Raw genomic sequence first — 24,384 nt, forward strand, 5'->3', positions numbered from 1 at the left:
TGTGCACTGCATTAATTGCTCACTAAAGGAGTGGCTACAAAATACAGAAGGAGTAACATTGGCTGCTGGAGACTGACAGAAGTAATGAAACATATTTCACTGCACCTTGGGGAGCGAGTGGCTTCAGGGCTGTGTCATCATGGGATGTTTTCACACTACCCACTGTGGAGGAGCAGAGCAGTGAGGCTGCTCCAGCAGGCACAGCAGCAGCTCCCTGGGGACACCAGGCACACCCACCCCAGGGCTGTCCAGTGATGGGGATGCTGCAGAGGCCAGGAAGGATGAGCACTTGAGCAAGGAGTGAATCAGGACAAAAATTTTCCAGACTGGAAATTCAGACCACAAGTCCTTCTAGCTGAGGTTCCCCACTCCACACAGCCTGTGGTATTTAGATTATTACCAGGATCTACATACAAGCACCAATAATGCAATTTTGTTATCCTGTTGCTCACTATTTACCAGCTCAAGGATAAGGGAGGGTGGGTTTTATTCTAGTTTTTTGCAACAAGAATTAACAGAATGAAGGTCAAGGAACAAGATGGGCTGATCTGTAAATATCTGGCATTTTTACTCCTGTCTTAAATCACCATGATAAACCACTCTGAATGCAAACCTGACTCAAAATGAATCACTGAGTACTTCTCAGTGCAGGCAATTTAAAGAAGACACTATGGGATCCAGATACAAAGTGAACAGTTGTTCTTTCAGCATTTCTACCCCTTTTCCTTCCCCCTCAAATTTCAATAGGTCATGTCTAATTATTGACTGGCACATATTCCCCCTCACACTGGATTATTATCAGACCAAAGCACGTGTGTCAGTCCACAGAATTAGCAGCTATAATTGGACCCCCTTAACAAGGTACACAACACATTTTAAATTAAATTGCATTCCATAAATCAGGTTAACCTTTTCAACACTGCTCTAAGAAAATTAATTACTCCTATCGAAGCACATGACCTTTTCACAGGGTTTGGAATTAGCTTCCACATTTCTTTTATTTTCCCTTCTTTCTGTTAGTCCCTCCTCTCCCCCTAGCCCAGCATTCTTTCTTCATTTAAAAACATCAGAACCCAAATAATGTCAAGGCTGAATATACTGCTTCAGCTTTCACTCACAGCTTCAAACAAGTGCATCTTCATCACTGCTCTCTTTTCCAGTTCTCTTCTTTTAAGAAAGCTGCCCCTCTTCCCCCTCCCCTCTTTTCTGGCAAGTGAAACCAGAGCAGCCCAGGTGCCAACACTCAACTTTAACACCTGACTCAACTTTAGTTTGATGTTCATTTGAAACACCTGGGAGTCTTGTGACTCCATGAGGCTATCCATTTCCATCAACAGCAATTGGCAATGTTTCTATTTTTCTAACCCTTAGAAAAATAAAGAAAGTGTGGCTGAGTACCCTAAAAGCTAAGAAAAAAAAAAGGGGGGGAGAAATGCTTTATTGTGTTAAAACTTGCCAGAACTTTCTACAGCAGTTCTACAGGGTTTGTGGAAATAAATGTCAGCAGCACAGTGTTCCTAGTAGCAGGTGGGGAACATCAGGAAAAAAAAGGATTCTATTGAAGCCAGCACCAAAGCAAGCAGGACAACCTTAAACAAAATCAGGTGGGAAAAACCCAAACAGATACAGCCTCATCTCTCACACCTGATCCTACTTGTAGCTGGCATGTAACTTGGGTTTATGAGCTTTCTTTGCCTTCTACAGTCAGTTCAAAAACTAGATAAAAAAATACAAATAACAAATCTCAGGTTTAATTGAGAGAATTAGAGCAGAGAAGCCTTTGTTGCTCCTTTCTGAGGGAGCAGAATAAGCCTGGGTGAGCTCCCAGTTTCTGCAGCAGTATTCCATCACTGATAACATCCCCAGCAGCTGTGTCTGCCCCATTAACCCACCTGTACTGGGCCTCCTGTGTCACAGCCATGTCCCCAGGAGAGCAGCAGTGCGGTGGCAGCTCCAGGGCCTTCAAGAAGAGAGAAACAAACCAAGTTATCACTCTGCAGGATGCACAAGCATTAGGATCACTTCCCAGAGTCCCCTCTGGAGCAAACTTACAAGTTCTTGTTACACTTCCTGGTGTTGTAACACATTTGTAAATTGCTCTTAACTCAGACTACTTTGTAGACATTCTTATTAAACAAAAAATCCTTCAACAATAGAAGGGAAAAGTTGGGATGAGAAGCATTCCTGAGACTGCATTTATGGTGATAAAAGATACTAACAACTTTCAAAAGTCAACAAATTCCTAGCATGTTTGTTTTGCAGCCACACCCACTGCTTTTTGGGGTTAAAACAGGCTGGACAACATCATTTTAATTCTCCTGTAGCTCTTCCCTAAACCTGCACGATTTCAATTAAGCAGAGGTGAGACTGAGAATGTGAAATACACACAAAAGGGCTTGAAGAGCCAGTACCACACGGGCAGCTCTGCACTCACCATAACAGCGAGCAGAACTGTTAACAATACCCCCACTTCTGGACTGCTCGGGGCTTGTTCTGAGACAGCAGCTCCTGCGCCCACCAGCACCTGAGGGCCCCCTACCCTCAGCACTGCCCCTGCCCTCAGCACTGCCTTTGCCATCACCTCCTGCACAGGTCTGGGGGGCAGCGGGCCGGTATTTGTAGGGCAGGGCCAGCACGGCAGACCCCTCCCCGGGGCAATAAATGGGGTCCAGCCCCACCCCATGACAGTACTAGGGTGGGCTGTGGGTGCATCAGTCTGTTGTTTACACCCAGGAGGTGTGAGGTGCTATTCCTGTGGGGGCAGAGCCGCCTTAGAGGTGCTTGTGAGATGGCTTGGGCAGAGTACAGCAGGTGATAATTGTAATTAGCTAATTACCTGGGCCTCTTCGCTGCCCAGCCACACCCAGAGCCCCACCCTGAGGGATGCTGGTCTCCAGCTTTGTCTCCTCGTGTCCTGCCCAGAGCTGTGTGCCTCCTCTGGGATGGAGCCTGTGCTGGTTTGCTGCCGGGTGCTCCCCGCTTGGAATTCTTCAGGCCCTGCTCCATGGACTCGCTCAGGGCTGACCTTGGCTACCATCCTGCTGCTGGGCACCTCCTGCTCCGGGCTGGCTCTGCTGCTGCAGCACCTCGCTGGTGATGGTGGGACAGGCCCTGGCACTGAGGTACTGGTGCTGCTGGCAGTGGTGCCCTTTCTGTGAGGGACCTGCTATCCCTGCTCCACCCTGACTGGCCCAACGGATGGTGGGATGAACCAGCTCTTCCCTGAAGGTCTGGGGCCTGAAGCTGAGCTCCCTGTGGCAGCCGTTACCAGCCTGACTCCCAGGAGAACCCTGCCATGAGGAGATGCTGATGGAGCCTCAGCCAGCGAGGAGACCCCCGTGTGCTGGTCCCCGCTGCCATGCGCTGGTCCCCGCTGCCGGAGGAGCACCCCAGGATGTGTTACCAGTCTCCAAAAGGTAGGACATTGCGTGGCTCAGTGCCCATGTGGTGAGGAGCCAACGGTGTGAGTGAGGTGCGGGTTTAGAGGATGATGTGCGATGGTCTGGTGGCTGGGAGCTGAAAGCAGAGAAGTTTGTGCTTGAAGCAAGGTGCTTGTTTTTAACAGGGTGAGCTGCAGAGCATCAGAATGGCTTCCCTGGGGATGTGTTAAACTTTTGTTGGCTGGAGACTTTGAATTCATGGCTCTGTGTCTTCCATGCCTTGCCCCAGTGAGGGGACACAGGTGTGGCGTTTGGCTTGTGTTGTGCTGTGCGCTGGCAGGACTGGAGAAGTGGGGCATTGATGGGGTGTCCCTGGCAGTAGCCAGAGATGTTATAAAAGCAGCTGAGCAAACTGCCGTTGGATGGAATACTTATTGGTAGCTTAATTATACTGCTTGGCTTTTAACATAGTCTCTGTGTGTATAAAATATGCAAAATAAGTGGTGTGTTGTTGCAAATGAGCTGAGTGCGGGAACATACAAGGAATAGGCTGGTGATTTTCCAGGTTGGCAAGAACAAGCTGTCTTCTTGCTGGGTAGCACAAGGTGGTCACCTGTCTCAGGTGCTGAGGGAGAACTGTGTAATCTAACAGCTTTTGCAATCTTAGCAGCCAGCTACAAAAAACTTGCCATAACTGCTGATGTGTGTGTGCACCATATGTAGTCAGGTCTGAATGTCCTCTGCTTGTCCTTTGTGGAGATAATGATTTCAGTGGTGGTCTTGAGTTCTGCTGAGAAGAGGTTTAGGTTTTAATGGGGGAAGCAACAGTTGTTCAGCCTGGGAATTTGTGAGAAAGATGGGTAGTAAGTGACTAAGTTCATGGCAAGAAGTGTGGGTGGGTTTGGTACTTCCTGTGCTATCAGGAAACACTCAAATGTTGGGAACCTCCAGTCCTCAAACATAAGGGTGTATTTCAGGCTATTTAGAACTGTAGACTAAGGACACCCCTTTCTCTGTCCTGGCTGCATGGGTGCACAGGCTGAGGGGCTAGCAATGTGCTGAAGGATGCAGGTAAGTGGGTCAGTAAGTTAAGAACTAAGCACTCCTGGGTTCTGGTATTTACTGAAGCTGCATCTCCTGTATGTGTCACACCTGTGTCAGGTGTGTTTGCTGCAGTGAAAGGCTCATTCCTCTGCCCCTGGGTGGCTGGTTCCCCTGGGCAGCCCAGTCCCAGGCATCAGTGTTTCCTTGCTGTGTGCTGACTGCCTGGTCCCACAGTAGTGTGGGGACTGGTGCTGACAGGCCCTGTGCAAGTGTGTGATTTATGGAAGTCTCCCCAGAAGTCAAGAACATCTGTTCTGCTGTTTCCTCCCTCCAATGGGATAATCTATGTAGTTTTACTATAGACTGCATTTCCCAGCTCTCTTCATTTCTTTAAATTGCTCTGCAAGTTGCTGAAGTCATCAGCAGAAATGCTGGAGTCAGCTAGATTTTAAACATTTAAAATGATGTAAGACCATTTTCCTTCAGAAAGAACCTTTAAAAATTTAATTATTCTTTTTCTTTTTTCTATTTCTCTTTCCTTTTCTTTTAATGATGGGGTTGTTGAAACCTCCCATTAAAAGTCCCATAAAATAAAACAGATAAAGAAATAAAAAAGCTTAGAGCAGAATGTGACAAAGACTTTCTTGAAAACATCAGGCATCTTGCTGCTGATCTATTGCCTTTTCTTACAGTGGAGAAGAAATTAAAGAGGAGGAATGGGTTGCTTGGGTGTGGCTCCTGTGCTTTATACTCAAGTTAATGCCTCATAACTACCATTGCAGCATGATACCTACTCCTTGGAAACAAATTTTCTAGTGTTTTTGTGGTGGAATATGAAAGTCTTAATGACATAAACACTATTAAAGCAACTGTTCTAGGCTGTGTCAGGCCCAAATATGCCTTCAGGGTGAGGGAGGCGAGTACTCTGAGCATGCATAGCCCAGAGGATAGTGATGTAGGACTGGTGTCCTTAAACTTCCTGGGAAAGGAGTCAAGACTTGTCTTCTGTAATTTCACAATTAACCAGCCTGTTTCACATGAGTTGATTTTGGAGCACTAAGTTTGAGACATCAAAGGCAAAACTTATTAAGAGCTCATTTTAAATGAGGAAACCGACATCACTTTTTTCCCCTTGTAATGTGCTTAAGCTCTGTGTTTGTTTTTATTCCTGTGTACCAAGACACACATTAAAAAGATTGAACATAATAAGTTAATTGTTTACCTAATCCTTAATGAAGATTGCTGTTTCCTCTTCAGAATTGCTGCTTGAAGTAAGATGCATTAAAGCTGTTTCTGAACTGTTGATGTTGGGAGTATGTAGTGTTCAGAGGTAGTTTCTATCTTGCTACCACGAGTCTCCTACCAGCGTGTGAATTAAGATATAATTCATGTGCATCTGGGGTGTCCTGTGTCAGTGGGGTAAGAGGATCAGCTGGACACCTTGGCCAAACACTGCAGGACTCAAGGATGTTTGTCTTTGATATCTTTTTGTTTTCTCCTCGCCTTATATTTTGTTGGGTTTGGTCTTCCCAGGAGACTACTGTGGCCCTGGTATGTGTAGTTGATGGAAGAAATTTTCTGGGTCAATGCCTGTACTAGATGCCTGCTGGCTGTTTGTGATTGTGTTGGGTTCTGGTGGCTCTTTTCCATCCCCTGTTTCTAGAAAGCACTTAAGTTTTTACAGTTGTTCTGAAGGCCTTATTCTGCTGTTGGTTCTCTTCTCTGTGGCAAAGCTGCAGTGTAGGTTAGCTGGCTACCTTGAGCTCCCTGTCATTTATAATTATGACAGTTTTTGTTCAAGTGATTTTTGCATCAGTCCTTCTGTCCTTGCCCTCCAGTTGCAATTACACTTTTTGATGCCATTGAATTGCAAAGATCTGGGGAAAATGCTTTCAAAGTCTTTGATAGCAAAGTGTGATACATCATTCAGTTCATTTGGGGCAGTGACTCCTCTGGCTTGCTCCAAGCAGACGTTTTGATTGTGAGTGACAGAGCCATGAAATTGACTATTTTACCAGATTAACTCAAGTCCCTCCAAGCTAACAGTTAATACATAAACAAAACCAGGATCCCCATCCAGCTATTCATGACAAAGTGGTGCAGATGACTGAGCAAAGTGTGTTAACTCAGAAAAACAAACTAGTATCAAAAACAATAGCGCAGATTTCCTTCTACCAGACTTCTTTTGCTCTAAAGTTTCATTTGTTTCATTTCACTTATTCCAGATGTCGCTCCACTAACTCATTCATTACAGCAAATCAAATAAACAAATGAAAAATTAAAGCTATTGTTATCCAGCAATTCCATCAGGATGTCTTTTGTAGTTCTTTGCATATTTATAATGTTTCTTTGGGCTACATGTCCTATTAGAACAGATGGCTGATAGGTTACACTGCCTTACCTACTCCAGCAAACTGGGCAAGTGTCCATATCTTCAGCAAATGAAAGTACTGCATAGCAGATTTTGAAAGAAAAAGCCACTGTCGTAATTGAAAGCTATTTTCAATTGCTTATCGTGTTTTTTCTTGTGGTCTTTTCTCCTGTGCTGTTCATTATCCCTTCTGGAATTTAAATGGCACATTTTATGTATGAGAGCTAACTCCATTTGCTAGATAGAATTGATGTATTCCCATCCCCTATATGCATGAATATAGAGATGTAGACATAGATATGAATGCAAGTCACTCTTGAAATATTCTGAATGCTCGAATATTTCTTTTCCTTCTTTATTTAATTCTGCTGTTTAGAGTGAAAGGAACACATTTAAATAATAAAATGAACCACAATGTGTGTTCTGCTCTATTCATGGAGTTTTTCTAATTTCAGTTCTTTCTGTAGAACTGCTATAAATACTTTTAAAAGCAAATGCCTGAGAAATAGGTTACAGCAAAAATTGCTAGTATGTACATTTGATAGAAGTCCTTCCAAAGTTCTGATTTCTTTCAGATTGTGTCATAAAGCAAATAACATGAAGATTAGGCTGGAATTTTCAAGAATACCTATTTGAGAGTGGGAACCAGATGAAAATTCCTCTGTTCCTTTTCACCCTCAGACATGTTCTTGAGATGGGTAAAGGTCCTGCAGGCTTGAGTCCTGTGAGAGCAGGAGCATCAGTAAAATGATTGTTTCCTTAGGACAATTTGGGTTTTGAAACTACCATAATTTCACAGATGATCTTCTTCCAAGAAGAGCTGGTTACTTGGGCTTGTGCTGCAGAGTGCAGTGAGGGCAGCTGGAGTTTGTGTGCAGCAAAGGCAGAGTCCTTTTCACTCCCAGAAGATCCGCTTGTGTCTTTTCCTAATACTTTGTTCTGTGCGTAAATCTGCTTAATTGTCAGGATAAGAAAACAGTGGGGGGAAAGCTCTGCGGGCCTCTCAGCTGGCAGCTTTAACCAGGAATGGCAGGAGCAGTAATTGATGGTACTGTGTGTGCAGGGGTTCAAGAAGCAGTTTTCAGCCAGCCAGCCTGGTGCTGGCATGGTTCGGTGTATTTGTTTCACCATATTGTGAGCTGGCTGGCACACTTGGGCCAGAGTAGCTGTCTGCTGGAGGCAGCCTTATCTTTTGGTACAGAAGTCTTCCATTTTTACACATTTTATGAAGTTGTCCAAATCAGGCTGTATGCGTAACGTGCTCTGTAGCACATGGTACCACACCCCAGGGCTTCTCATCAGTGGGCAACAACATTCTGCATGTCCTTATCACTCCAGATGCTTTCCAAAGAAATGAGGGTTCTGAAAACAACAGATTTTTATAAGGGGAGAGAAAAATGCATTTAAGGTCTCACTACTCAATGTGTGACAAAATAAAATTCTAAACTGGCTTTAGCATCAAACTAAGTAGAACTTTTGGCCAGGACTTTGCATAGAGACTTTGGATTGCTGGGGACAGTCAAGCTGAAACTCCAGAGGTGGATAGTATGCACTAACATGGATTAAAGCACAATTTGTTGGTTGGATTTTGGCAAAAGAATTTGAATTTTGCAAAGCTCTAGGCTTTTAAGCTCTTCTCCCAGGGCCCAGGAGATGGATCTTTTGAGAAATATGATGCACAGTGCAACTCAATCTGATTTTTTTTTTTTTTCCCCCTCAAAGCAGTTTGGAGGAACTTCAGCTGATCATCAGAATGTGTGGACACTTATTTAAACCAAACAGAACTTTAAGCTGTGAAAAGTTGCTTAGAAAAGCTCTCTTGAGGGGGGGTAGGAAGAAGAGTAATCTCAAAAGACAGAATAAAAATATGCACTTTAATTTTTGAAAATTCTTTGTGGACTTCTAAGTATTTTTCATAAGGGAATGCATGTACAAGGTTGAACCTGAGTAGAAAATACAGGCTGTGAAAACTTATGTATGTGTTTTCAGATGATATATTATACAAATAATCAAATGAAGCTTTAGCTTCTCATTAAGGTAATCTGTGTATTTTATTTACATTAATGTAAGTTAACTGCTTTGATCTAAGATGGTTAATAAAACAAATGTGCTTTCCAAAGGATAATAAGGGTGGCATGTATTAGGGCACTTGTATTTAATAAATCTGGAAACACTGAATAAGGGAAAACATAATGCAAACAGAATACACTTAAAATGTATTGTGACAGCATAAATAAACTATTTGGAATGTGAGAGCCTAAGTTGATGCAATAACCAGTAAAATAAATCAGTAGGAAAAAACCTTGCAGTAATAGAAGACTAGAAAAATTTAAATTTTAATTCCAGCACTAGTAACAGTACTACAATAGTAAGCAATTTTATTGTCCAGGAGGTTGATCCCCTGGGATGCTCATGACCTTCCCACAGGGATGAGGCAGCTGCTGCTGCAGCGTTCCCAGTGTGGCTGTTCTGTATCTCCAGGCAGAGCCTGAGCAGTGTGGTCTGCTTTGCCTTTAGCAGGAGCTCCTCTTCATTTGCACCAGGATTCCTCTTGGGTACATACTTCTGGTCAACCCAGTCATACAGTGGAGTGCTCTGGCAACAGAGTGGGTTAAGACATTTGGTGTTTAATTACTGCTTTCTGCTGTTAATTCTTAATGTACTCACAGCAATAAATGCAAGATGATCTATTCCTGCCAGGCTTCCAATGTTTATCATTAATAGAGAATGAACAGGCATAAAAGCTTAAGTATCTCTTTCCCCTCCTGTAGTGAGTAAAAACTTGATTTCTTTAACTAATAGATTACTGTCACTGGAATAGGAATGAAGTTTCCAGTCTGTAGTTAAAAAAAAGAATCACAAATAGCAAAAAAAATGCTGACCAGCTAGTGCCCTGTGTGTAAGGAAATGCTGCATTTTGGAGCCAGAGATGAAATTAGCATTCTAAAGGTAGCTGTTTAAGTGCAATCAATATATTGCAGGTGTTCGACAGAGTCAGTGGATGGAGTGAGTGATCCTTGTCTGAAGGTGAAGTTGCCTGCCTTGCTTCTGCTCTTTAAAGACTGATTAAGTTTGTCCGTTTGCTCATATTTTACTTTAAATAAGAGATCTGTAACCATCATTAATATTTAGGGCAAAATCACTTGAGTACTTTATCTTTAGGGTAATTTATACTGACTCAAACTAAAGAAATTTTGAATAATGTGCTGGAGCTGAGGAAGATGAGTAAATTTTCAAGTGCCTTTTGGTCATCTTTGTAATTCGAAGCTGTCTTATTTGGGCATTTGTGGCCTTATTTTCCAGGCTGTTTGTCCCTTGACATCACTCATGTAAACAGGCTTCAAAGAACATGAAAACCAGACTTTTTCTGTAGACTTTTAAGGATGATCACATAGATTTTGGGGTCTGGTCCAGAGCACACTGCAGTCAGGGGGATCCTTGTAGTGATTCAGCTGGATTGCAAGCAGAGCCACAGAAGAAAAGGAGGATTTAGGACAACAGCAGAGAAACCCAAAATATCTGGGCTGAGTGGGTACTTTGCTGAGGACAAAGCTTTAGCAAATGGGCAGAGCTGGTGGTGATGGCTGGGCAATTGCACCCTACAGAGAAAGGAGAAGAGGCCTTTTAGAGACTGAATGTGTTCTTATGGACCTGATAGTCGCTCTAGACCTACCTGGAGAACAGAGAGCAATCTCACTGTAAAATACTGACACAACTGCTCTGTAGTGTTCATCCCAGTGTTACTTAAATCTTGAGCTTGTCTATAATTAAAGCATTTATGTTTCAGATGCTTAACAGGTTGTTTTAAATGTTTAGGTCTTGTAAATGATGTTTATTTATGGTTAGCTAATTAAGACATCAGAGTTCAGCTCAGTCGCAAATCTGGACCAAAAGATGAGCGATGACATTCCCTGTTTGAAAGCAGCTGATGCAAAAAAGATCCCCACTCACTTCAACCTCAGGTTGTTATTGATCTGCTCTGAGGTCTTGGGAGGCTTCTCTTCTAAAGCTGTTAGTCTCTGCTTACCTGTCTCATCTCCTTCACTGGCCAGGAACCCTCACTGTGTTTGCAGCAGTGATGGAACCTTGTAACTGGAGTCTGGCTGTATTCCCTGAAGGCAAAAGCATCGAGTTCTTTGTCTAAGTGATGGTTCCTCAGTCTATTGCTTGTGTTCGAATGGATATTAGAAACAGCATGTGTAACCTCCCATTGTTTTACTATCTCTGTTTGTCACTAATGTTTTACTATCCAATGCAAAAGCCTCTACTCAATGAGACATGGTGATGCACTGGTCCTATAAAAAAAATTACTGGTGATCAAAGTGTAGTTCAGTAAACATTTCCCCCATGAAGCTCTGGTGCCCTGTATGCACTTTACAGGGGCCAGATGGTTAGTACGTTTGCCAAATGTTACATATAAATTCATGGCATCTCTGCTGCTAACCAGCACCTTTTAGTGTAAATCAAAATACAACCCCAAATTACTTCTTAAAAAAAAAAATTCTAACACTTTAATATAATTGTTCCCAGTCCGGCTCAAGTAGGGTTTGTTTTTGTTCATTTCAGGAACCATCTGTGCTTTTAAAGCATGGCTTCAGAGCAATAAAAATAGTTCCAGCAAGCAGTATGAATGAATAAAATGAGTTAAACTGGATTAAATTAACTTCACAATATGGAAATTGGTAGAATCCCTCCCTTCAATTCTGCCTTATAGTGGAATGTGTTCCCACCCTGAACAGTCCTAGGTCACCACACAAACCCCCCCGTTTCCTGCAATGAAGCATATGGAGAGGAGAGGCCGGGCAGGGTCTGGGCACTGTCTGGTTGGAAGAACTGCACAGAGCTGGGCACGGCTGCAGACACACTGGGCAGCTTGGCAGGACAGTGCAGAAGCACCACCAGAGTCATTAATTGGGGGGATATTCTGCAGGGCTTCATGGGAGAGGGAATTCTGGGAGCAATGCAATTCAGATTTGAGATGCGATTCAGCTCCTGAAATTCATTGAAGCAGCATGTCTAAATCTCAACAATTTTACCTGGATCTATGCAAATTTATGGCATAATATGACATGGAAATATATGTAAATGTTGTCAATTATTGTAAAGCAAAGGAGCACATAGATGGAATATTCCATAAAGTGTTTTATAGAGCTTTTTTGAATTCCTAAAAAAGAAAACCTGAGAAACATCAAATGAACTGGAATTGAGTTTGGATGTTCTAAGCCCATTACATTGGGACACTTTCTTTAAACTGCTTATTAATCTAACCTTGCTGTACAGATTTTCAAGAGCATACTTTTCTTCACTGTAACATTGTACCTTTACAAATCAGGGAAATGTCAACTCTTGATTTACTGACAAAGCGCACAACTGACATCATTTATCTCACTTGAGATCAGTTCATCAAACTTAGGAACATCTTGGCTGCTGTAAAACTCAGGCATTTGATACAATTGTGTCTGCTTAAAATGCAAAGGATAACCTACATTTTTAAAATGCTGTAAAAAGAACAAGAAGTGATGCCAGGATGAAAATTTATGAGGCATGGAGCTGGGATCTGAATTTAGCATTTGCTGCATTGTGGAATGTTGTTGCTATCTTGTTTGAACAGTTGAAAACTAGTGTTAAGAGAAGGATGGAGCAGGAGGGCTGAGCTGTTAGCATTCAAGTCCAGTGCCTGCTCTGACCTGATGCTATACAGGAATTTTTAATGTTCATCCTTGACTTAATATAACATTGATACCAGTGGTGCCTTGTTAGTGAAGCTCTAATTAGAGCAGCATGTGTTTTTTGCGGTTTAAGTGTGAGTGCTTGTTGCATTTAAATGCAGAATTAAACCTATGAAAACACAGGTGAAAGTGTAAGAATATTGTTTAATATCAACTGCTCTGATATTATAATGGAATTAGCTTTTTCACTATCTATCAAAAGATGTTCTATTTAACGTACCAGGATCGTGAGGTGTTTTTGGGGCATAAGGTTTGTTTTGTGTGTTTGCACAGTGCGTGGCCGTGGCTGCTCTGACAAACAATAGCTTCTGTAGTTCTCATGACCAGTCTGTCAGCACCATAGGTAAGAAATTTCCTAGAATATTAAAATACAAAGGTTTAGACTGCAACCAGATAGCCTTTTCCTGTTATCTCTGGGTACCTAGATAATAAGCATCTTGATCTGATTTCTCTTTACCAATCTGTAGAAGTGTTGAACAGGCTGAGAGCAAAACAACTGCCATGTGATAGGAGTGTTCTTGTATCATAGAACAACTCTGGTGAACACTTTGCTCTTCAATATTCATGGCCAAGCTATCAACTGATGTGTCAGAAATCATGTTGACACAAAACCCGATCCAAGGGTAAACCAAGCCTCAGTCTTGACATGTAGCTCAAAAACCTTCCTCAGGATTTTGAACCCCAAATGTGTTAGATGCCTCTGATGTCTTTTGCAGCCAGTGCCAAACCTGAGAAGAGCAGGGGATGGGAGTATCTTGTGCAGTGGTGACACAAAGCACTATTGAAAAAAGGCTTTGCAGGTTATGAGGAAAAGCATAACTTAGGTTAACATTTATCTTCACTGTCATCGTCGTTTGTAACACTAAATCTTTCTCATAAATAAGTGGAGAAATCTTTGCTTCAAAGTGAAAAATTCATGCTCCAGTTAAACCTCAATTATGTTTCCAAACAATATTTATCAGATTTTTCTAATGTGTACTTAGTGCAGTTCAATTTAGTGCTATCAGTCAAAAGTGGCAGAGCTGGGGAAGTGGGGCTGAAAGGTGTTTTTCATGTGGGAAATGGAGCGTGCAGCGAGGCAGGGTCAGAGGGGGACCATGGCTTGGGTCTGTTTTTAATGAAATATCAGTGCATTAAAAAAAAAATCACTGTATTATTTCTCCCTGTAGAACAAGGGCAGCTGAAATGAATTCTTAAAGGCTATATTCTAGGGGCCTGAAATGTAAAGCTCTAGTTTTATTCTGTAATTCTGGGCAGAAAAAATAAGAGTGCCTTTGTAATTTCATGAGTCTCTGAATTTATTTCACCTAATCTTTTTTTCTACAGCTATTTACCACATTAATTTAGTAAAAAACCTGACAAGTGTGCATATACAGAATTTAAGCTATGTCCTTAAGTAAAGATTTAAGGTTTGAAATATAAGATTAATTCAACTCTTGCTTACAGTTGCATTGCAAAATTGTTGATTATCCGGAAATTCATGTTTCTTGTTCATATACATTTGATCATGTATAATACTATCTATGTATAATGCTAACTTGATTAGAAGAGTAAAATTCTTGAGCTGAATGGGTATGAAGTGTGTGCTTAAGGCTGCAAGATGTGTTGAACAGATCCTTCACCAAATTTTTCAGACTGAGACCAGCTGTGACAGCCTGTGTAAGTGATTTGCCTGCTCTCAGGTGATCTTTTACCAGAGTCCCTGGGTCAGGTGCCTCCTGGAGAAGTCGAGTGCTCCTGTTCCCATCCAACCGACCATTTAGACCTAGAGTTGCTTCTTTGAAGTCATTCATGCTTCTCCATTGAGGCAATAAAATGGGACTGTTCTCTTTGTTCTCTAAGGTGAACATATTCTTTGGTCCTTTCAGCCAGGAAGGAATGAAGTAGACCTTTCTGTCCTAGACAGGCAGCTTTGTTTCAACAGGAATTTGGTCCGTGCCTGGATAGATCTTTATTCTTGGTGTCAGTTTTACCTTAGGTTGATGTGAGCACAAATTATAGCTCACTGAAAGGATAAATGATAGGACATTTCTGAAAGTCTCTGAACATGCAAGGCACAGTGTTGTTATGTATCTCAAATCCATGCTTCAGAAAGGTGCATTTTATAGAAAAGGAAGGACTAAGACAAGTATTGGAAAAAATGAACGGGACCCAGAGAACGAATTCCAAGATTCCCATTTCAGATACATATAAAAAGGGAAGCTATAGCAGTATCATTCAAATGTGACAGCAGTCACTCCAACCTTTGCTATTACAGCACAAAATTGCATGTTCTTGCCAGAGAAATAGGAAGGGCTGATAAGGAAGACAGCTGGGATTTGCTTTCTTATCTATATTTTACACACATGCTCTTTCATTTCCCTCCCTCTCCCCTCTGTTTCCAGGATCCAGGTTGGCTTTTCAGAGCTGCTGTTTGCATACAATGGGGCAGCTTTATGCTGCGTAGTTTTTAAGCCCCATAGATACAGGTTAAAAATTAAATTATTTAATTTTTGTGCTTTGTAATTGACAACATTAAGGATGAACTTCTGCCTGCAGGGACTGTTGGTCCTTTCCTGAGCTGTGGATGGAGGATCCAGCTCTGGGGGTATCACTGTGAAATGGTTTTGACTTACAGGTAAATCAAGTGCTCTAGTCTGTGTTTAAGTATCAGAAACTAACAGGTTTTAAGCATGGAGGTTGGGAAATCCATTGAACAGTCCTTACCTTATTCCAAGGTAACTGGAGGCTGGACACTAAGGGTAAGAAGAAACAAGTATTTTGCCTTGCAGTGTCCATTTTAAGAAACGTTCCTCTGTGTTAAGCAGTGTCAAGGTGCAGGGATCCCCATTTCCTTTGCATCATGGTGGGGATGCAATTTCAGATGGTAATGTTCCACAGCACCTGGAGAAAGAGTGCTGAGCTGAAAATACTGAGTAGAACAGATTCTTGGAGTTTGCACAACCTTGCTGTTCTGGAGTTAGTGGCAGCTATTAGTTGCTACTTAATAGCTAATCAAAAGGACTTTAATTTATACACCTGTTGGATGTATATTATAGATTTTATAAGTTGTAAGATGAGTACCCCGTTGTCTCTGCCCTTCTGCTTTTTGTTTTCTTGATTTCTGGAATGCTTGCTACTGGGTTCACCCACAAATATGGTTGTTGCTTAGGGAAGTCTGTTTTATTTTCCTCTTATATTCATAGAGATTATCTGAGGGTTTTCAGTTACAGACTGAAGAGGGGTTTCTGCAATGGGAGACCTGCTTGTCTGGGTCATGCTAACTGGTCTGGATGCTCAGGCTCCAGAGGAATGTGGGAAAGGTGATCTGGCAATCAGCTTCTTCCTAGGCTGCAATTGCAGCAGTTGCACTGGAGAAGGGTGATTCTGAGCTGTATTAGGCTTAAAACTAAAGCAAGGTGAGGGACTGATTTGATGGATTAATAGAAAAATTAATTGGCCTTCCCAAAAATGATTATCACTAACAAAATACAGCTGCTAACCTGCCAGAACCAATCTGTGAAGACAGTGTTTGGGGCTCTTTGTTTGGCTGGTTTTTAATTCTGCTCATGACTAGTTAGTAAGAAAGATACTTTTTTTTTTTAGTCTTTGTGGTCTCTTCTGATTTAGCTTGGCACAGGCTTTTTTATTGGTGACTCTGCAGCTAGGATTGTGGAAATGGGTGAACTCCAATTTCGAGGATGGCCATGCAAGTCAAATATGCCCATGGTTAAGGAAACTTGAACTGACAAGCATTGTGGGCTGGCTGTGCAAACGAAGGGAAGTTTTCTGTGCCAAGTCAGTTCCATTAATCTTGGGGCTGTGACATGTCTGTGCTCTTATTGATTTCCCAGCAGGCTATTCATCACCAGTCTCATCACGTTATGAGCCAATATGGAGAAGGCACAGGGGGGAAATGGGGCTGGTGGTTTTTATCTCTAGGGCACAGGATGCTCATAATCAATGCAACTTGGAGAAGAAGCCAGATGGGTTGAGATAATTGATGGCAAGTGCCTCAAAGTAGGAGAGGTTCTACATATCTTACAGAGGGAGCAGGGAAATACATGGTGGGTTTGTTTTTAAAGCCAGCAGATATCTTTCCTAGACCTGATGCTCTGAGTTGGTATGGGGAGGCACAGCCCCCAGCTGCACAGCCCCATGTGCCTGGCAGTCTGCAGTGGGCTGGGTGAGCACTGAATTTGGCTAGTCCCAGGCTGTGGCCATGCAGGAGCCAGTGGCCAGGCTACTGAAAGGGCCAGACTTTCACGTGTACCTTGTGGTGACCCTGCAAGACCTGAGCTTGGTTTGTGGTGGCCCGTGGCACTGAGACAGACTGCCAGAGTTAGACCTACACATGCTCAAGGTAGTGTCTGTACAGACCAGGATGACAGGCTTGCTGCTTTCATGGGTTATTTACCCTTTGTAGTTTTTATTTTGTACCTGTGTCAGGCACTCAGTCACCCTGAAGAGGAAGATCTCAACTCTCCCAAAGGTTCTACTCCCAGAGCAGGTGTTGTGCAAGTCTCTTGCTGTGCTGAGATGCACAAACTCTCCTCAGCATCCCTTGTCTAGTCTCCAAAACTTCTCATGAAGTATTCACAAAATGTATTTCTTCAGCAACTTAATTATTTCTTGTCTTCTCAATCAATAATGAGCCATCACAGTAAAGCCCTACATATTAAGTTGTTTTCTTGTTGTTCCTTAAGACAGCTGCTTGGAATTAAAATAGCTCTTAGGCAAGGCTTACAGAAACAATTAAAAGCCTGGTGCTTGGGAGATTTTTGTAATTATGAACTGATCATGTTTTGGTCCTGTAAAGACTCATGCCCCTGGCATCAGCGGATGAGAGCTGTGTGTAGAGATAAGGACAGGAATATTTCTTTGCTTGATTGTGGTCTGAATTCAAAGTTTGAGTTGCTGGTTGTTTATTCACTATCCCTTAATTTATCTCATCGTGTGCCTTCCACTTCATGGAGCAGGTTTGGGGCAGGGGAACTAGGACAGGTCAATTCCTGAGCTAACTGTTTTGACCAAGCATGCTCTAGGAGAGAAAAGGCTGTTGGTTAATCTCTGCTTTTCTCTGCAGAGAAATTCCACCTCAAATCTGAAAACTTTCCCTTAAGAGTTTGGGCCAGGCACAGTGTGTGTGGGGCTGGTGCAAAAAAAGGCCTTGGAAGAAGAGCCCATGGTAGGAGAAGAGCCTGGGACCCTGAGCTGCCTGTTCCCACACTGTGGGTGACAGTTTATCTACATCTTCCCTTGTGAAGTTTTCTCTATAAATAACAAAATCCTGCATGGAACTGGCTTACAGGAGGGTTTCGAGGGCAGGGAGAGCTCTGTACTGTGAGTTTCTCTCTCCAGCTGGTTTAAAAGAAGCAAAGCCCAACCACCAACAAAAAACTGGCCTAAAAAGTGTGTGTGTATGTACACATACATGTGTGTTCATAAACAAATGCAGCATTTTAACTTCACATTGATCATGAGAGCCAGAAATGTGAGCTAGCAAAACAGGTTCTATTTTTTTTTAATTAAATTGGTTGTCTGCTTTTATAGCAATTTATTTTTCCATGTTTCCAGATATCAAAGAGCTTTTTCTACCTACAAAGTGTGGAGGAAAAAAATTCTAATTTATTTTCTGTAGCTCATAAAAGGAGAAGTCCCTTTCCTGATGGCAGGACTACTCAAGTCAGTTAATAAGCTGTTACAGCCAAACCTATTAGGAGTGCTTTTAAGTGCTTGCCAGCATGGTTTAATTTGCAGAGTCCCTGTGTCTTATCCTGCCCTCTGACAATTTCAGGTTGAAGCAATTGTTGTGGCTTTAACTTGCAAATAATTACAGTTAGTATCCCAAGCTGTGTCTGATCAGGGACCTGTTTATACATCATCAATATCAAAATGCAACAGATGCTACTTTACTGAAAAAGCAAAACTGCATTCAATTGACAGCACTTTAATTTTTCTTGATAGTAGTGAGAATTCTTATTTCCTATTTTATTTGCATTTTTATTACTGAGAAGCATAGTGACTGAGTCACCTGGTGGTTTTATGTCGCAGCTGCTCATCTATACATACCCTGATGGTGCAGACAGCATCTGGACTCTGAATATGTATCACTTTATTCATGTGACAAACTTTTGGCATAGGATGCTGAATAAATGGAGGCTTCCTGCAGTTAGTGACCTGGATAGTAGCTTGTGAAATGAAGTGTCTTGAAGTGGAACACTCCATCAACACATACACATTATCACCTAGAAGTGATTCTTCTATTGTCCAAGTTCTTGCACAGACCATAATATTTTCTGATTCGGAGCTTACGTATTAGGCTGGGTTAGAAGAGCTACAGATTTGTAGTGATATGGGTTATTCCAACCAAATAATATTAAAAAAAAATATAGCAAGATACATCATTCTTCAGCTAAATGGTCCTGGTGGGCTTCAAAAAACTAATGGATTTTATTTTTACTTTTTAGGGGTAGCTTACATTTAAGAAGTTATTAAGATATCTGCGTTCTGACCTAATTCCTAGTGAAGTATTGACAGTAGTCAGTAAAAACAGACACACTTGTGATGCTTCAGGGCTATGTCAAGAAAAAAAAAATCAGAAGAGCAGTGAGGGTGATCCTTTGCTTGGCTGAGCATCTTCTGGAAGGGGTGAATCCCACTTCTCCCAGCAGTGTGTGAATCCAGATGGGATGCTCCACAGAAGATCCACTTCAGCTGCACACAAGCTGTGCTGTAGTCAAATGCAGTAGCTGTTGGCTTCAGTAAAGGGGTGAGTGGGTGAAATGCAGCAGCCTGTGATGCGCAGGAGTTTAGATGATTGTACTGTCTCTTAAACTACAGCCTTCAACTCTGTGAACCTGTGGATGATTCAGTTTACTGCTGATGGGAACAGTAGTGCTCTGAAGATGTTCATCCTCATGCCTAGAGGATGCCTAGACAGTCCCAGCCCCTTGGTCTCTTTGCTGCAATTATTTATATTTATAAAAAAAGGTGAAGTGCCTGCAGCTTTTTGCCTAAACTGGTAATAACCCTCCTCAACTATGCAAAATACTTTCCTTTGATAAGATCATTTTAAAAGGTAACTTTATGATAATACAATTTATTCTTTATGGCTTGGGAGCAAGCTAAGATCTAAATGAAGCATGTCTTCCATTAGAACCCTACAGAAACAAACTAATAGGCTGCAAAGAGAACCATTTGTAATGTTACTATAATTCACATGATTCATTAAACAGAAATGGAAAATGATAGCATTTCCCCCTGAAAAAAAAATCCTTACAGAATTACATGCTGAGATCACTTAGTTGAACTATTTTATTGACTAAGCATCTCGTGCTGATGTGTAGATTACACAGGCCTGCAGCCATTTGTTTTTTTTTATTTTCTAAAATTAGAACTCATTTTTATTCTGGGAATGCTCTTCTGTGTTCTCCCCTCCAGCTGTAGCTGCCAGCCATGGCAGGGGCTCTTCCTTGGGCATTTTCTAGCTGTGGGCATTACTGGAGCGCTTGGAAATGCATTGCTGTGTTCACTGTCCCAGGTCACTGGGGGGAAGTGGAGAAGGATTGAAGCTGGTGAGTCAGTGAAAGGCACAGAAGTGATGTTTCTTAGCAGCTAAAAATAAATACACGTATGTTGTTTTCTGGTTAAGTAAGGGGGGAAAAAGGAAAAACAAAACCAATGTGTATCGTCCCTCTAGGGGCCAGAACTGCAAAGACCACTGTCAGGGTGGAGACAGTCCTGTCTAAACAAGTCAAGGTGCCTTTCAGCAACACAAGGTTAGAGGAGAAAATGCAAATAAGAACAGGAACAAATGATGCTCTTTTCTGTGTTGCAAGCTTGTAGGTTCCTGCTTTTTATTTGGACCTTGCTGTGTGGTCAGTGAGTTGTGGAACAAATGTGGGAAGGGTTGATGAGTGGGAGTGGGCAGCGGCTTGTGGAGCTTCACTGATTTTAAACTCAGTAACTTCATTTTGTGTCTTGTTTCCTGTCATCAAAGCCACAATGAAATTTGGTTTAAAAATGAGCATGAAGCAGTTGGTAGTCATTGTGGTCCAAAAATAGATAGAAGGAAGAAGATAGATATTAGGAAGAAGTTCTTCACTGTGAGGGTGGTCAGACACTGGAACAGGTTGGCCAAGGAAGTTGTAGATGCCCCCTCCCTGGAAGTGTTCAAGGCCAGCCTGGATGAGGCTTTGAGCAACCTGGTCTAGTGGAAGGTGTCCCTGCTGCTGGCAGGGGGGTTGGGACTGGATGATCTTTAAGGTCCCTTCCAATCCAAACCAGTCTATGAAAAAGCTGCTGATGCGACACTGACTTTTTATTCACAGGTTAATGGCAAAAATGTAGCTTGTGAATAAATGCAGCATGTCGCTAGGCAAACAGTACTGGGGCATAAATCACATTTTTGCAGAACTCTGGGCTTCAGGTGTGTCCTCTTCTGAGGTTTTGGATCTTTGCTTTACCCATCTGCTTTTGAAATTAATTACAGGAAAAAATACCAGCCCCAGTGTGTTGACTGCCATAGGAGGACAGGAATGCAGGTACAGCATTCTTAGCTCCCAGGGCTTCATGCAGAGAGGGGGGACTTTTTATTATAAAAGCAACTGAAGTGCCAGCAGGATCAGAGTCCCATCTGCCAGAGATTGCTTAAAAACCCAGGGAGAGGCAGCTGCTTGCAGAGGAGCTGCTGTCCCAGCTGTGCAGGACATGCTGTAGGGACAGGGGGTCAGAAGTGGGGAGCCTGGAAGGGCAGCCAGGATTTCTCCCCGTGCCCCAGCCTGACTTGTGCTGTCTCACTGTGCTGCTCTCTGGCTGGATGCTGTGCAGTAATCGACTGGGAAGGAACTTAACCCATCAGAGCGATGTGCCTGTGATGCTTTCCAGGTGATTCATGTCTTCAGGGTCTGGAGGAGCTTCTTTTGACATGCACACTCAGCCCTCCAAAGGACGTCACCCTTGATTAATGTCAGAAAGCAGAGTGTGCCATTTAAAGGATTTCAGGAAAACGGCACACAGAGCAGGTTTTAATGCTGATTTTTTGACAGCCTTCATGTTTGGCCTTGACATGCTGCAGGGTAGACTCTATCTTCCACTGGCCATTTATCAGAGGTACCACAGGACAGAAAGACATTAAAAACTATTTTAAATGAGTACAGGATGACCTCAGACTGGATTAATGTATTTGGGAGGACTGACCAATGTGACAATCTTGCATTCATCAGTGTGAAATCAATCTGAAAGGTACAATGGCTTGCATCTACTTTAATGTTGATGGAAGATGCCAGAATTGACAGAATAACCTGGCACTTGCTATTTATTGCATCGGGAAACAGAATACTTGTTTGTATAGATAAACATCTCTCCCCTCTTTTGCAATGTCTTGTATGGCAAGAAAAAATAATGGCAGACTAGGATAACTGGGCATTTTCTGACAGTCTCATACATCTCTTTAGTCATCTGGTAACTCAATGAAGTGCATATTTCCATGCCATGCAGCAGAGGAAAGCTAAAGCTACAGTAATGGGATGTAACTCTTTTGCCAGTGTCATTTACATTTTGTTTTATTAGACAAAAGTCAAGTAATTAATCAGTTGATTGCTTAATTCAAAATTCAGTCAGTTGCAATTTAGGTTTCATCACTGTGCTTTCCACATGATGAAATCTGTTTGATAAATTTGATTCTTTTGGTTGCCTGGCTATGAAGAAATAAAGCAAGTTTGGGGTAAAGACAAGCCAGAGGCTTTGTTTTGGTTTTTTTTGCATGTGAAATGGAAATACTGGGCTGTGAACAAAATTCCACAGGTTTTTAGACAACCCACTTGGATTTCAGAATGTGCATCCAGTGTTGTGCTTTCAGAAATACTGTCCCATTGTATTTTCCACTTCAGCTGAGTTTGGGTGGGTTTGTCTTTAGAAGGTTGGATCCTGTATTTTCAAACAGGCAAAACTTTCCTGGTGTAGGTAACATCCATAAACTATAAAATACATCAGAAACCAACTTCAGAATGCAGTGCTCTCACCTGGTGCTATGAAGAGCTCCTGTACAGAACACTTCCTGCTGTGCCAACACCCACAAGTGCAGGACTTGATGTTGTGTTCAGCATGGAAAACACTCTGCCCAAGGGTCTCCCGCACTCTGAGAGCAAGTGGGCTGCCTGGCAAGTGTGGTGAGTGCAGGAAGGTGCTGCAGAGTCTGTTGCTGCGGGTGTGCTGGGTCCCTCGCCCAGGGAGGATGCACAGCAGGTAACTGGGGCTGTGCGTGTGCCTCTGGGCAGCCCTGGAGCAAGAGCTATACAGGGGAGAATTAAACTCCTGCTTTTAAGTGAATTGAAGTATCAGTACAAAGAAAGAATAAGCATGAAGAATATTAATTCAGTGGTCTCCTTACCTGTAAAATAATAAATCTGTACTCCATCCTGGATTTCCCACTGTAAGCTATAAAAGAAGCTGTCATTTCCTATTGTCTAAAGAATTTACAGCTGCTTTAAAGAGGGTGTCTCTCAGCAATCTTGACATCTTGACTTGATCATAAATTCACAGCTATTGTTGAAGGAAATGCTTTTCCCTTTAGATAAACACACAAATGAAAAGCTCCTGGTGTCACAGAACCATGGGAAGGAAGGAAGGAAGGTGCTGTCTCCTGTGTGTGCCTGAACAGCAGAGCTCTGCAGTGCAGTGAGGCAGGATCACCTCACATTGCCCACTAATTGCTGGGGGCAATTAGAAGAATGCTGCTTTTACCAGCAAGTATTTTATTATTCACTTGTATTGCTTTAAGAAACTCTCTGCAGTGGAATTGTAATCTGGTAAACCTGGAGCCCATGAAATGAGATTTTTCAGTTCTGCAAGTTAGCAATAGGTATGATACATGCAAGCAGATTTATTCTCCACATGAGGGAGATTTTGAGAAATCTGATAAATTAACCACAAAGATTTCTGGTACAGAGCACAGCTCTCCTGCTGACCCACTATCCTCATTTCACTTTTTCATCTGCTTGCTGTGTTTAAATGAGTGTTCCACAAATAAGATTGTCCGCAATGTTACAGATACCTTTCTACAGCAGAAAGCTCAGGGAATTTCTTCTTGCAGAAGACATAGGAGGTTGTAAGAAGGTGAAACTGCAAGGATTTGTTCACAGTATTCATTCCAGTGATAGAAATTGAGTCTGGAGCATCTTGCTGTGACACCAGGAACATCTGCTGAGGCTGGGATGTTGGCACTGCCTGTGCAATTCATTCTGTGTCCCCAGCCCTTCTGCAGAGCTGCACCTGCTGTCCCAGGGATGCTGCCTGTGCAGGGGGACGGTGAGGGGTGCCAGATGCACCACAGAACCGTGTAGGTTCTGGTGTGAGGAGCAGGTGTAACCTTCTTCTGCAGCTGCAGTGAGTGTCTTGGCGCAGTGTTTGATGTGCTGTCAGGTGTGGGGGTGTACACCCCCCTGCCAGACCCTGCTATGTGCTGCTCAGTGCCACAGCAGCCTGTGGAAGAGCCCCTTCCCCACCGTGACTGCCAGGCAGGCTTGGCACCAGGGCTGCCACATCACAGGGCAGACAGACCTGAGGAGATGAGTGTGTGTGCTTTTGGCCAGTATAAAGGGCTACCAGTGACACCAGTGAATTTCTGCTCATCTTTCTCAAAATTGCTGTGCTTTGTGGTTTCCACCATTTTGGTTTTCCTCCTTCCCTCACCCTTATTACAAATTTCCTTCTTTGTAAAATAAACCTTTCTTTGTCTTCTGGGGGTTTTGTTCCCTTCCCCAGGTTCAGCTCCCTGGTGTTACAGATGTGTTCCCTGGCAGCCCTGCTGCAGAGCACTGGTCTCAGCGCTGGGATGAGCAGGTCCATGGGGAAGGGTGGGTGTGTGACAGCCCAGGGT

Source organism: Antrostomus carolinensis, unplaced genomic scaffold, assembly GCF_000700745.2.
Source record: "Antrostomus carolinensis isolate BGI_N321 unplaced genomic scaffold, ASM70074v2 scaffold3550, whole genome shotgun sequence".
NCBI classification, from domain to species: domain Eukaryota; kingdom Metazoa; phylum Chordata; class Aves; order Caprimulgiformes; family Caprimulgidae; genus Antrostomus; species Antrostomus carolinensis.